This window comes from Gymnoscopelus microlampas, assembly GCF_963454915.1.
Source record: "Gymnoscopelus microlampas genome assembly, chromosome: 17".
NCBI lineage: Eukaryota > Metazoa > Chordata > Actinopteri > Myctophiformes > Myctophidae > Gymnoscopelus > Gymnoscopelus microlampas.
In genome coordinates this window covers 44,335,452-44,349,493 of record NC_139954.1, presented here as the reverse complement: position 1 = coordinate 44,349,493, position 14,042 = coordinate 44,335,452, and positions in this window count along the sequence as shown.

Below are 14,042 nucleotides of genomic sequence, written 5' to 3'. Positions count from 1 at the left end.
ATGTAACTCAACTGTCACTAGGAGAGAGAAGAGCCTTCAGAAACTTTTCAGGCCACGACCCCCCCAAAATAATCACATTTGAACTGCACACTAAGGTAATCATCTGGGTATCCCACAAAATCATTTGGATACCCCAGTTTGGGAACCAGACACACCAGGAGAGAGAAGAGCCATCAGAAACTAGGGAACCAAACAACCATGGCAGAGAGACAGGGCCATCATTTGGGGTTCCAGCGGATGGCCTACTAGCTTTTACATTTAACCTCAAACTTCAGGTCTTTTATACGGATCATCTCCCATTAAACCTTGCTCAATTCGGTACACCTCATCTCTGTAGATATCCGACGTCTTGATCCACATCTGTCAGATGTCTCATATTATATTACAATTGGATATATGATTGCCTTCAAAACTTTGCAGGAGTGGCCCGTTTTGCACAAAATGCCACAAATCATGAATGCAGCTCCCGGTTGCTATGAAACTTTGCACGCACACTCATAGTAGGCCAAGGAAGAACCTCGACCCCAAACATTTCCCATCAGCCTCATGTGGCGCTTCAACAGCCCACCAATAACTCTTGAACCATAGTTCAATAAAACATATTTTTTTCCCCCTGCATTCCTTGCATTCTCACTCTCCACATATGCCCCGGCCACTTGTGCCAGATGACATTTTCTGCCATTTTGTGTTCTTCAAAACACACTCTTTGCAACTACTCCTATTAGTCAATTATAAATTATAAAAACTTTAAATCAATTAATTACAAATCGCGTTTTTTGATTATTCGATCAATGGAAGAAGTAGTCAACATAATAATCGCTTAGATAATGGATAGTTGCATCTCTGTAGCATGCAGATGACAGAAGTAGAGTGGATGCATCTCAGCCCTACAGCATGCAGATGACAGAAGTAGAGTGGATGCATCTCCTCCATTACATGTTGTGCTCTAGTTGTACCTCTCCCCTGCAGGGCACAAGCAGCCCGCCTGGCAACAAGCAGCAGTGTCGAGAGAGGACTGGGTGGCTGCCGCCGTGACTGCACAGAGCGCGGATCATCCCATTGGCTCCCCGGCTGAACCCGGTCGAAAAGCCAGTGCAACTTGAACTACCAGGACCGAACACAAACCCCCTGCGCTCTACAGGGCCGAAGACAAACCCCCTGCGCTCTACAGGAGCGAACACAAACCCCCTGCGCTCTACAGGAGCGAACACAAACCCCCTGCGCTCTACAGGAGCGAACACAAACCCCCTGCGCTCTATAGGAGCGAACACAAACCCCCTGCGTTCTATAGACCTTCAGCGGAGCTTCAGTCTTCGCGGTGACGATTTGATGCCGTGTTCTGATAGCTGTGGTATACCGGCGAGGTTTGGCCTCAACAAGGGGATGCAAATCACCTATTTAACCACGGTGGCGAAAAATATCGTCACCGTCGGGCAAAAACCTTGTACTATCGCCATATTTCAACTTTTTGTGTTTGTTTTATTTATTATTGAATGCCTTACTTCGACAGTGTCACATAAAAGTAGCAAAAATAGCCGATCTACAGCCCACGGCGCACCGGGACGTGCCAAGCTGGTAGATTGGCTATTTTTGCTACTTTTGCAAAAAAATAACGTGTTAAGGGGGTAAATGTGTCCGTGGATTTTATAAATATTGAGCCAATGAAAAGTATCAACAAGAGCTGTGTGGCTAAATAATACAAAACTACATTGGATCCACTGAAACAGTTTTTTTTTAGTTTTTTTTTTACATTTTCTGAAAAGTAACCATATTAGACAAGCATCAATATTTAAACACAAATAGCAGACATACAAGATACACTCACAACGCCTCGCATTGCAAGATGGGCTATCTTCGCCGTTTATCGTAAAACAAAGTAGGGCTTAAGTAACTCTTTGACCTATTGACCTTTGTTGACCCGGTGACTGAATGCACTCTCAAACGAACGGGGGATTTGCGCTACGGATCCCCCCCACCGCCCCACCCCCCCCGTTTTAATCTTCACACCTATCGGAGTGGAGCCTTTGAACACCCTACCTCGACCCCCTTTGATATTTTTCCTCTACTCCAAAACTACTTCTCTTCCTTATTGTTTGCAAATTCAAGTTATTGTACTTTGATTCTTTATTTTTTTGTACTCGTTTCTGTCAAAACATCTTGTATGTTTTGATCTTTGTTTTGTTTTGGTTGTTTTTTTGTTTTGTTTTTTGTTTGTATTACTCCAGCATGCTAGTATCTCCTTTAAGCATGATGTTTACTAACATGTGCAAAGGGTAGGCATAATAAGCTTAGGCTTCAGCCTACACCTTTTGGTCTGTGTATTACCATCATTATTATTTATTATTTATTACAAGTATTATTATAATTATTATTGATGGGAAAAAAAAAAGAGAGTGAAAAAGAACAGTGTAAGTACATAACTGCCTTACAGACCAAATAAAATCTACTACTACTACTACTACTAAACACTGAGGAAAGCCAATTTGATGCATTCTTTGTAATGACTGGATGTGGGCCATCATGCACGCGGCTCCTTTCATTTCCATGCCTCAAAGACTCCACAATGTTGGCTTGGCGGGGGAGAGACCAGCCTCCTGGTAGCAGCGAGCATGATGGGGCTTTGATCACTTGGAGAAACGGAGAATGGAGGAGACAGAAAGAGAGAGACACACAGAGAGAGAGACAGAGAGAGAGAGAGAGAGAGAGAGAGAGAGAGAGAGAGAGAGGGAGAGAGACACACAGAGAGAGAGGGCACACTCCACATCAGTGATGGAAAAAGTGCTCAATTGTTTTACTTAAGTAAAAGTCGATCGATACTGCAATGTAGAAATACTCTGTTACAAGTAAAAGTCCAGAATTTAAAATGTACTTGAGTAAAAGTACAAAGGTATTGGTATCAAAATGTACTTAAAGTACCAAAAGTAAAAGTAGTCATTATGCAAAATGTCCCATTTCAAGTTTTTAAATGTATACAAATCTTTTGAAAATAGCAGATCTACAAGCTCACAATGCGTCGCAGTGCGCCATGTCCATGAGGTGTACTTGTATATCACTGGAGGTTCGGGCCGCTATGCAGCCCTCACTTCTAGTGGCTGGCCCGCACATCTAGTAGCCTAGAATATAGGCTATATACTATTATCACAATGACAAAATGAGGTCCTTTTCCTTTTCATAACTGTCATTCTCACACACAACGTGCAAATACTTGAAATAATGTACTTTCTTGTTTTTCGGTGAAGAGATTCTGGTGTAGATAAGAAAAAGAGCTCACCAAGCACGGTGTAACTCAGGCATTAGAGTGTCTAAGTGGTGAAAAAAGTAGTCTTTCATGTTTCACCTTTTTATGAATGCCCTATTTCATCATACAATAACGTCACACAAAAACTAGTGAAAACAGCAGATCTACAGTACCTATTTTCACTATTGTATAATGTTTTTAAAAAATAATAATAAAAAAAAGAGAAGTTTTGGACCTACAAGGTTTCCTCCCGACAGCAACGATATATACAAAACACCATCCCACAGAGGAAGTTATAAAAAAAGTATGGGACACAAACCACTGTGTGAAGCTATGCTATCTTATGAGCAGCTGTTCTGAGGAAGCGTGCAACGGGCCTTAAGTGCAGCCACATTGCAGGGGTCTCATTACAGCATGAACCCAGCCTACTACTTTAAACTGGGGGAGGCCTTGGTATAGCTGCAAGGCGCTCTTGATGTATGTTGACATGGACAAGGCAAGGCTCTTTGAGTGCACACTGTCTCTGCCTCAGCCATCAAAAAGCTCCTTGAAATCACTGGAGCTGACTGACTGACTGATTGGCTGGCTGGCTGGCTGACTCAGTAAGTGAGTTAATCATGAGTTAATATAGCATCAAAATCAGTTATACAGTACCACTTGAACCCAATACATTGCAGGCTATTTTCAAAAAATCTTGAAAAACAAATTCAATACACACATCTTGCATACTAATTTGGCGGTCCTTGATATGAAAATGTTTGCGAACCACTGGTTTGAACAACATTAGGAAGCAAGCCCAAATAAGCAACTATCCACTTTAGAAAACAAGCCCCCCCCCCCCAGGCCCAAAGTCACTTATATTAAGCGGACATGGCAACACAGTCAGTCAGCCAGCACACAGGTTCAAAGGGAGTCTTCGTGCTCTTAGTAGAGTTGAGTTGAATGGGACTCAAAGGAACGGCCCCTTTGATACGAGTGTGGGTTCATAAGGGCCATGAGTCAGCATAATGCCTCTTCATAAGTTCGCTCAAAGCAGCACAATTCAAAGCAGTGTGGTCATGGAACAAGAGAGTATTTATATGATAGAATAAGTCAGCACACAAAGTATTATATATATATATATATACACCTGTATATATGATGAAAGAATTGCACTGCATTACTGAATGCATTGCAGGGGCCTGTGTCTCTGCAGTTCCTCGTGGGTTCACCTTGAGCTTAGGCAAGATTTATAGCAGCCATTTTAAGATTTATTAGGCAAAGCGGGAGACAATGGTGTGTAGATGGTGTAGATATGTTGTGGAGAGGTCTCCCTTTTACTGCACGGAACAGTTAGCTTAGCTGATGTCACACTGCATTGTTGTCCTCCTGACCCATGCCTAAATATATATATATTACTTAATAAAATCACCTTTATGGGTTAACTTACAGCCCCTACATTCAGTTTTATTTGTCCTGATTTAGTTTCACAGTGAGTTTGTATTGTACATTACTTTGAAGACTTAGTTTTTTTGCTAGAATTAGCCACATTCACATGAACCATCTTGCCAACCTGAAAGCATGCACCACTTGCCCGAACGTTGTATTTACTTGCCACAGGCAGTCGGGCAACCGCTAGTGTCAACCTCTGACATATACTACCAACTGGTGCACACACAGGTTACAATATTCTTCTTATGTTCCACTCTATGACTTCTTTTTTTTATATATATAACCTGGACTATCCACTTCAGTACTAATGGAGGACAGATGAGAGATAGATACAGCATTATGTGACGGATGATTTCACCCACCATAATATCTCCATCTGTTGGAAACATGAGACCTGCGTAAATACAAGATATTTGGAGACCTGTGGCCTGTAGTTTTATGATGAATTGTGTTCACTTCTGAGGGATTTTCTTGCGCCATTACAGATTCTGGTCTGTCTAGTCAACATTATAAAGCAGCCTACACGACTGCCTGTGTCTAGGTGACACATGACCTTTGACATGATCTAAATGGCTCAATGGAAGAGCAGGGAGACAAAATACACCCCAAGTTATATTGTATTAACATACTCTACCATACAGATTGGACAAAATTACATTTTATTCTTTAAAAAAAAGTGACATAGTTCCGATAGCCCTTATAATTTATCAAGTGTATACCCTGAGTGTACAAATGGAACCAAATGGACCCATAAGGGTCCATTAAAACTTTTTTGCAGTGTGGTGCTTGGTCATGGACACGGTTATAGCGTAACACCATCCTGATGTTGCGCTGGCATTCACTACAAAAGGATGGAGCGTCAGTCTCTGACATCTGGTTGAGCTGCTTCTGCATGCAGGTGTATTATATGGATGAAGTGATGCTTCTCACATGTGTGCAGTTTACCATGGTTATTATAGTGTTTGTGCAGTGGTGGAAAGTAACTGAGTACATTTACTCAAGTTGAAGACTCACCTCTTCATCCTCAGCCCGTAGGACTTGACCTAGCCTTGAAGACCATGCAGTCTTATGTAAAGGTTTAAATGTAATTCAGATAGCATGTTAGTTAGACAGATGCCAGGTTCATTTGTTTTACCTGGCATCCTATAGTTTGTATAGTTTCAAAGCACAGATGTATGTCGTTTGTTAAATGAAATGCTAGTGTCCTGTAAGTCCATATGGGCTGGGCTTCCTTTGGAAGCATGACACTTTAATAAAGAAAAAATCAAATCAAATCATCGTGTATGTTTTTATATATTGTTTAGACTGATAGGTTCTTGATTTACCTATATGATCCTATATTACTGAGGCACTACACTGTCTCTATTCAGTTGATGTGTTTACCTTGCTTACTGTAAGTGGTTCTATGTTAAGAGTGACCTGCTAAATGCCCAAATTGAGTACAATTTCTAGATTATTTTACTTTACTTGAGTATTTCCATTTTTCGATACTTTATACTTCTACTCCACTACATCAGACTCGGAGGCAAATATTGCACTTTTTTTGAAAGAAATTGTTTAGTGGGACATTCTGCATAATGAGTAGCCTACTTTTGGTACTTTTTGATGACAATACTTTTGCACTTCTATTCAAGTAAAAGTTTGCATACAGGACTTTTACTAGTAACTATTCTAGTATTTCTACATTGTGGTATTGCCAATTAAAAATGAGTATTGTGTTTACCACGAGTATTGTGTTTGTAATGATGTGTAAAGTAATGATGGTGTATCGCCTCTGTCGGGTGGAAACTTCATATGTCCAAAACTGTTAATTTTCAGGATTCAAAATTAAAAAATTGCAAAAGTAGCAGATCTGCAAGCTCAAAACGCGTCGCGCTTACAGATCTGCTACCTTTGATGCTTTTGTGTGGCGCTGTAGTATGATCAAGTAGGGCGTTAAACAACACGTTAAAAGGGCGAAAAAACACAAAAGCTTAAAATATGGAGATAAGAGGTTTCTGCCAGACAACAGATATATACTGTATTAATGGTGTGCTTGTGGAATCTTTTGGCCATTATAACACTGTGACTGCACTGCGTGGCTTCACTCACAGAGCCAGCCACTACACTACAATACACTACAGTACAGTACAGTACAGTACAGTAGCATCTCTGCAGTGCTGTGTTCAATAATAGATAGCCTGATGTCTGTTGTTTTTATAGCCAGCCGTGATTCATCCTCCTGGCTTCACAGCTCAGGGACGCGTGTTGAGGGGGGGGGGGGGGGGGGTTGGTCACTCATGTTCTACAAAGACGTCTGCCTCGGGAGCCTTGGGGTACGCAGAGCCCACTGTCAAAACTTCTGCTTCTAGTGCAGGGGTCTTCAATAGGGGGTCCTCAGAGTTGCTACATATGGGGTCCGCCAAATCTCTGTGTGATAGGATCATTGTTTTTTACATTAACCACTTGAACCCTAGCGTCCCTATTCTAAGGACAACTTTAGCCGAAAATAGCCGATCTACAAGCTCACAAAGCCTCGCAGCGCGAGGCGTTGTGAGCTTGTAGATTGCCTATTTTCGGCAAAGAGGGGAAAAAAGAGCAGACCAAGTACAGAGTGAAAATTTTATAAGTATTGACGGTTTAAGTCGTTAAATGTCTGAAAATACATCCAACATCTATGAAAAGCTTTAATCAGCAACACAATATTTTTGTGATATATAGTGGGTGTCCCTGCATCATCTCTCTCTCGGTTAGGGGGTCCTTGGCCTGAAAAGGTTGAAGACCCCTGTTCTAGTGTGTCTGTGTGTCTGTGTGTGTGTGTGTGTGTGTGTGTGTGTGTGTGTGTGTGTGTGTGTGTGTGTGTGTGTGTGTGTGTGTGTGTGTGTGTGGACCCTCAAATTGCTATGTATTTGACCATGGACCCCCGGGTCTAACAATAGTTTGTGCCAGGGACCCCATAAGAGAAGATTTGTGTCTTCAAGTTCTATTCAATTTTGTAATAGCTGGAAAGTGTTTTTAAACTGTTCCTCATTTTCCTGCGGACCACCCTGGAATCCCCTTAAGGACCACTGGGGGTCCCCGGACTCCAGTTTGAGAACCACTGTAGTCAATTTTGTACTTTCTCTCAGCTGAGATGAGCTGCCATGGGTAAGACAAATTATACATTTATTAAGTAATGCATTTAAATGAACAACCCTATGAGTACAGTCTGAGTAGATATCAATTATTATGCAATAATTTGATCCTGCAACACTAATGCTTATAATGCAGGGGTCTTCAATGTTTTTCAGCCCAAGGACCCCTTAGCTGAGAGAGAGACGAAGCAGGGACCCCCCCCCCCCCCCCCACTACATGTTGTATAAAATGATGTTGCATATTAAACTTTTTCATAGATTTCACAGATAGCGTCATAGAGTTGTTTGACAGCACTCTCATGTTGGATTCATGTTAATGTGTATTTTAAGCCATTTACTTATACCATCAATACAGGCTCTTTGCCGAAAATAGCTGGTCTCTATCGTATCGAGACTATCTCTCCACCCAACATATTCCATGTGTATGAGGAATGAGACAGTCTCTTCACTCAGAGAACAAAGGTTACAACGTAACCGAACGATCTCGCTGACATAGCGCGAGGCGTTGAGAGCTTGTATATCTGCTATTTTTGGCTAAAGTTCTCCTAAGAATCGGAATGCTAGAGTTGTGGTTAATGTAAAAAGAATAATCCTTTCACACACAGATTTGGCCACGCTAGGGGTCCCGGACCCCCTGTTGAAAGACCCCTGTTATAATGCTTAATATAAAATGGTAACAGATGAAAACAGACCTGGCTGAGATACTGTGGTGGCTCCACTCCACTCCACGCTCTACTACAGTGCAGACATCCTCCTCTGCATGGCAACTGGCTTGTGGTGCTGCTGACACAGTTAATTGTGATTGGTGGAGCTACTGTACAGTACTGTACATGCCTCTGAAACTGCACACAGTGAAAACTATAAAACTCCACACAACAGCAGCAGCAGCAGCCACTACACACAGCCTGCTATACTGCCAGAGGCCATCACCACCACACCGAGGGAGGGGAGTGCAGCACGGTGATGGTGACTAATCATGACATGATTCTGTTTTTGTATTGTCTTTGCGCATATACGTACAGGGTGACAGCTAGCCAGCGCAATAAGCCATCAATCCCAACGAACGTCACCTCTCTGCAGGCTGGGTATGCTTAACCCATTAAGACCTGAAGATTCTACAAATGTCTCCCAAATCCCAACAGTTTTCTGAAAAACCTATGTTTCTATAACAGTGGTGCTCAATCTTTTTTGTCAAGGACCCCCATTTTTTTTTTGCATTTGGCCGCCGACCCCCATCTCAAAATATTTTGTTCCAGGGACCCCCAGAAGCAAAGATTTGAGTTAAAAATGTTCGCTTTAAGTTTAAAATAATATATATATTCAGATATTGCACACATTTTCACGATTGTTCAAAAATAGCAGATCTACAAGCTCGTAGCGCGGCACTCGGTGCCGCGCTATGAGCTTGTATATCTGCTATTTTTGAATAGCAGATCTACGAGCTCGTAGTGCGGCACTCGGTGCCGCGCTATGAGCTTGTATATCTGCTATTTTTGAATAGCAGATCTACAAGCTCGTAGTGCGGCACTCGGTGCCGCGCTATGAGCTCGGATATATGCTATTTTTGAATAGCCAAAGTGTAAAATAATGCTTTTTAGCTCAAATTAAAAAAATTACACAGATGCGTTCCAGGTCTTAATAGGTTAAATAACTGACACAAAAGGGGAAAAAAACAGAATTCTGTCATCTATCGCAATTCGCAACTAAACAATGTATCTATTGTTTCTTTGCTTGTCCTTTGAGCCACTTACACAATGTCAAACAAGGCATGGCGAGTCATGCACACTCATCATGCCTGATTTATACTCTATTTATATTTTCTACAAGCACACAACGCCTCGTAAGAGACAGGCTATTTTCGGTGTGTGACACCAGCGCAAAATTGCGATATAAGCATAAATCTGTCTTCACCGTCATTGATGTTTCGTATGAGGAGCATTGCATACATGTAGAGGAGCAGAACATAACTCCTCGGGGCTAAGTGATGGATGCATGACCTTCACGGATACAGTGGATATAGCTCTGAGCTGCGTGTTTGTTAGCGCTATAGGTTATTCATTCATGTTAATGGGGCTATATAGATGTCCAGTGTTGCAATACAATAGTGGGCCGTCATAGGGTGGATGTCAACAATGTTTCAACTGCGGGGCGCCAATGGACTGGTCAAGGCGGGTACGATATACTTCTTTGTCGGGTGTAAACCTCATATGTCATAAACGGTTACTTTTCAGGATTCAAATTCAAAAATAGCTAAAGCAGCAGATCTACAAGCTCGAAACGCAGCGATTTGCGCCGCGTTTCGAGCTTGTAGATCTGCTGCTTTTGATGCTTTTGTGCAACGCTGTAGGATGATCAAGAAGGGAGTTAATTTATGAAAAATAATCTAAAAAGTTACTCTCCACTGTACTAGCAATAAAGGCAGAAAAGCTCAAAAATAGTTTTTTTCCGTAAATTAACGCCCTACTTGATCAGACAACAGCGTCACACACAAGTAGCATAAGAAGCAGATCCACAAGCTAGAAACGTAGCGTGAAGCAGTGCATTTTGAGCTTGTCGATCTGCTATTTTTTTTACAATTTTTGAATTTGAATCCCAATTCTGAAAAGTAACAATTTCGGTTTCGGTTATACTTGTATTCCAAGTATGCAAGTATATTGGATGTTTGTTTTCAAAGACATCCATGATCCAACATTCCGATGATGGCTACAATTCACGTTCATATATGTACACGTTCAGGGACGTTACGGGCTCTCAGAGTGGACTATACCCCCACACTTTGGCTATTCAAAAATAGCAGATATACAAGCTCATAGCGCAGCACCGAGTGCCGCGCTATGAGCTTGTAGATCTGCTATTTTTGAAAAAGCGTGAAAAACATTTGTAACTGTCAAATGTAAACACATTCGGTGTCGCGCCGTACGCACAGTGAATGGCCGTGACGCCCCTGTACACGTTTCGATTTAGGCGTAGCTTATACCCCATTAAGTCACTGGGGTATTTATCCCCCCAAAAAAAGCAATTTGTTTTGCCCCTGGATTTACACTAAACATTTGACTGCGGCGTTTGATGAAGGGAAAATTACATCTCGTAAAATGTGTGGGGGAGGCCGCAGCTGCAGCTAATAAAGCTCAAAGGGGGCTGGTGGGCGGGCGGGCGGGAAGGTAAACTGGATGAGTGGACGAAAGTATAACCTTAAAGTCTGGAATATTTCCACCCACTTCCACTTTACGAGGACGGCAGACTTTGATGCGGGACGTCTTACAAGCCGTGATCACAGGAGCCAGGAAACATTTAAGTGGCAGAGACACATCCCACGAGGTTGGTGGGTCGGTCGGTCGACATAAACACACCATAGCCCCGCTCTCTCTCTCTCTCTCTCTCTCTTCCCTACTATACGGGGAGAGTGAATGTGGTCAGACAGAGTAGCTCTTTGCCATTAACGCTCTGATGAACACTGAACGCCTCTGATGCTCCTCCATTCCCTGTGGAGGTTGAAATGTGGGTTGTAGTAGTAGGGCAGCATAGGTACCGCTCCAGATCTCAACCAGCAAACCTGTGTGGGCAAGTGGACCACTAAATATATATATACGATTTTAATGATGTCATTCATTGTGATACCGATAAATATGCTTAGGATTTATTTTTATTTTTTTATAAATAGAATATTTTAAAAAAGATTTACGTAAGCACTGAAGGTCAACGTGTGTAAAGACCATAGACTGTAAAAAAAAAAAAAGAATGGACCAAGTGATGCCATTGGTTTCTATAGACCCGTTTCTCAGCTAATTCAAATCCGCCATATTTCTATATCCAGTCCGAATTGCTACAGGAAACGACTGCTATTGGCTGGAACTGCAGCGAGGGCAGGTCTTCACTGTAGAACCAGTAGAAACCCTAGAAACATGCCCTACTTTATCATTAATTGTATTTATATAATATAATTTACTAAATGCATATAGGCCTAATGATGATTTAAACAAATACTTTAGACTATAGCGAATGAAAACATAACGTGTTTATGAAAAGGTTTACTAAGGTAATAAAATCAAGTGTAAAGTTCGCCCAAAACCTCATTGACCCGGAAGTGAGCTTCAATTCCAGAGAAGGGGGGTTTGCCCCTTGGTAAAGACACAAAAAAGCTGAAGGCTTGTTTCCGTTGAGATCCACTGAAAACATTCAGCACTCAAAACTGGACAAACCGCAGTGCAACAAACAACAACAACATAAATATACAAAATAAAAAATACATTGATCAACGAAATTCCATGAATTAGAAAGCAAATGTTTAAGAAGTAGTGAAAACAGCCGATCTACAGGCTCACATCGTGACGCATTGCGACGCGTTGTGAGCTTGTAGATCTGCTATATTCTCACTAGTTCGGGTCCTGGGGAGACAATACATCACATTTCACTTTTGAGTCTCGAGAGCTATAAAACATTTGGGAGGCACCTCCATGGCTGGAGTATGATGAAGCTCCTGTTGAAACCTAACTTCATTTCCGACCCCCACCCACTCCCCCCCCCCCATTAGCTGGATGAGAGATCCCATTACCATCGATTTGATCCTACTGCCAAGGGAGCCCCCCCTCCCCCGATGCACGGCAGAGATTGGCTATATGGGTTATGTGGCATGTTCTTCTGGACAAAGCCATCATAGAAATGGATGTGCTCTACATCAGCGGATCTCAAACGTTTTCATGTCAAGGACCCCCAAATTGATACGCAGTGGTGGAAAGTAACTAAGTACATGTACTCAAGTACTGTACTTAAGGACAATTTTGTACTTAAGTATTTTTACTTTACTGAAGTATTTCCAATTTTCAATACTTTTACTTCTACTCCACTACATCTCAGAGGCAAATATTGTACTTTTACTCCACTACAATTATTTGAAAACTTTAGTTACTAGTTACTTTGCATATATAAATTATTATATTATAAAACATACATTAAGCACTTTAGCCCTATTTTATACCTAGGCTATTTTAAAATAGCAGAACTACAAGCTCACAACACGTTGTGAGCTTGTAGATCGGCTATTTTCAAACATGTTAGTACTTTTACTATTGGTACTTTAAGTATATTTTGATGCCAGTACTTTTGTACTTTTACTCAAGTAACATTTTGAACACAGGCCTTTTACTTGTAATAGTGTTTTTAAATTGTGGTATTGCTACTTTTACTTAAGTAAAATATCTGAGGATTTCTTCCACCACTGTTGATATGTATTTTTGAATAGCCAACATATAAATGGATAAAGTGGTTAAAATGATTGATGCGAAGCGTTGGGACACGTCGACTGCATAATTACAGAAACAGATGTCGTCATCCAAAAGGCCAAATAATGGCAGATAATTCGGTCTGGACGATATAAGAATCTGGCTCTAGTATGAAGGAAATAAGACACTCGCCCTAAGGGGCTAGGATTGAGTTCAGGCGGAGGCAGCGTGCTGCTACTCCAGAATTCTTTATCACGCACAGACGTTGACACGGTCTCTAGACAAGCTTTGACACGCTTCATCTTCAAACGGGAGCCATATAGTTGTAGACTCTTGTCTCCTCCACTCGACTAGTCGATGAGATTTGCAGATGGTACAGAGGTCAGTTGCAAGCCCCCACCGTCTTGACCCCGAGCGGTAACGAGATCCAGCCACTGTAATCAACAAGCACATCATCGACTCACTTGATCATCTTTTTGTGCTTCAAGGTCAAAAGGTCAGATAAGACGCAACCTTGTGGACGTACAGTAGCGGCAACCTTTCCTGGTGCGGTCTTAGAGCCATCATTGTTTCATGTCCTGTTGTTAGCATTAATTCCATTTCATGGATTCATTTCCATTTACGCCTTAATTCCTCTGTATTTTTATTCAGTGTAGGCAAACATCTGGTGAAAATGGGTAAATATACAGGCGAAAATAGCTGCAAAGATCTACAAGCTCACAACGCAACGGCTATTTTCGGTGACGAAGTATATAGTGTTGATGTCCCAATTTCGTGTTTGCATAACCGGATGCTCAAAATCATTGACCGAGTGGGAATCCTTATTTTTAATTACATGAGTGGACTCAAATGCTATACGCTAATACTCTAGCCGGCATATATATGTGTGTGTGTGTGTGTGTGTGTGTGTGTGTGTGTGTGTGTGTGTGTGTGTGTGTGTGTGTGTGTGTGTGTGTGTGTGTGTGTGTGTGTGTGTGTGTGTGTGTGTGTGTGTGTGCACGCACACGCACACACACACACACACACACACACACACATATA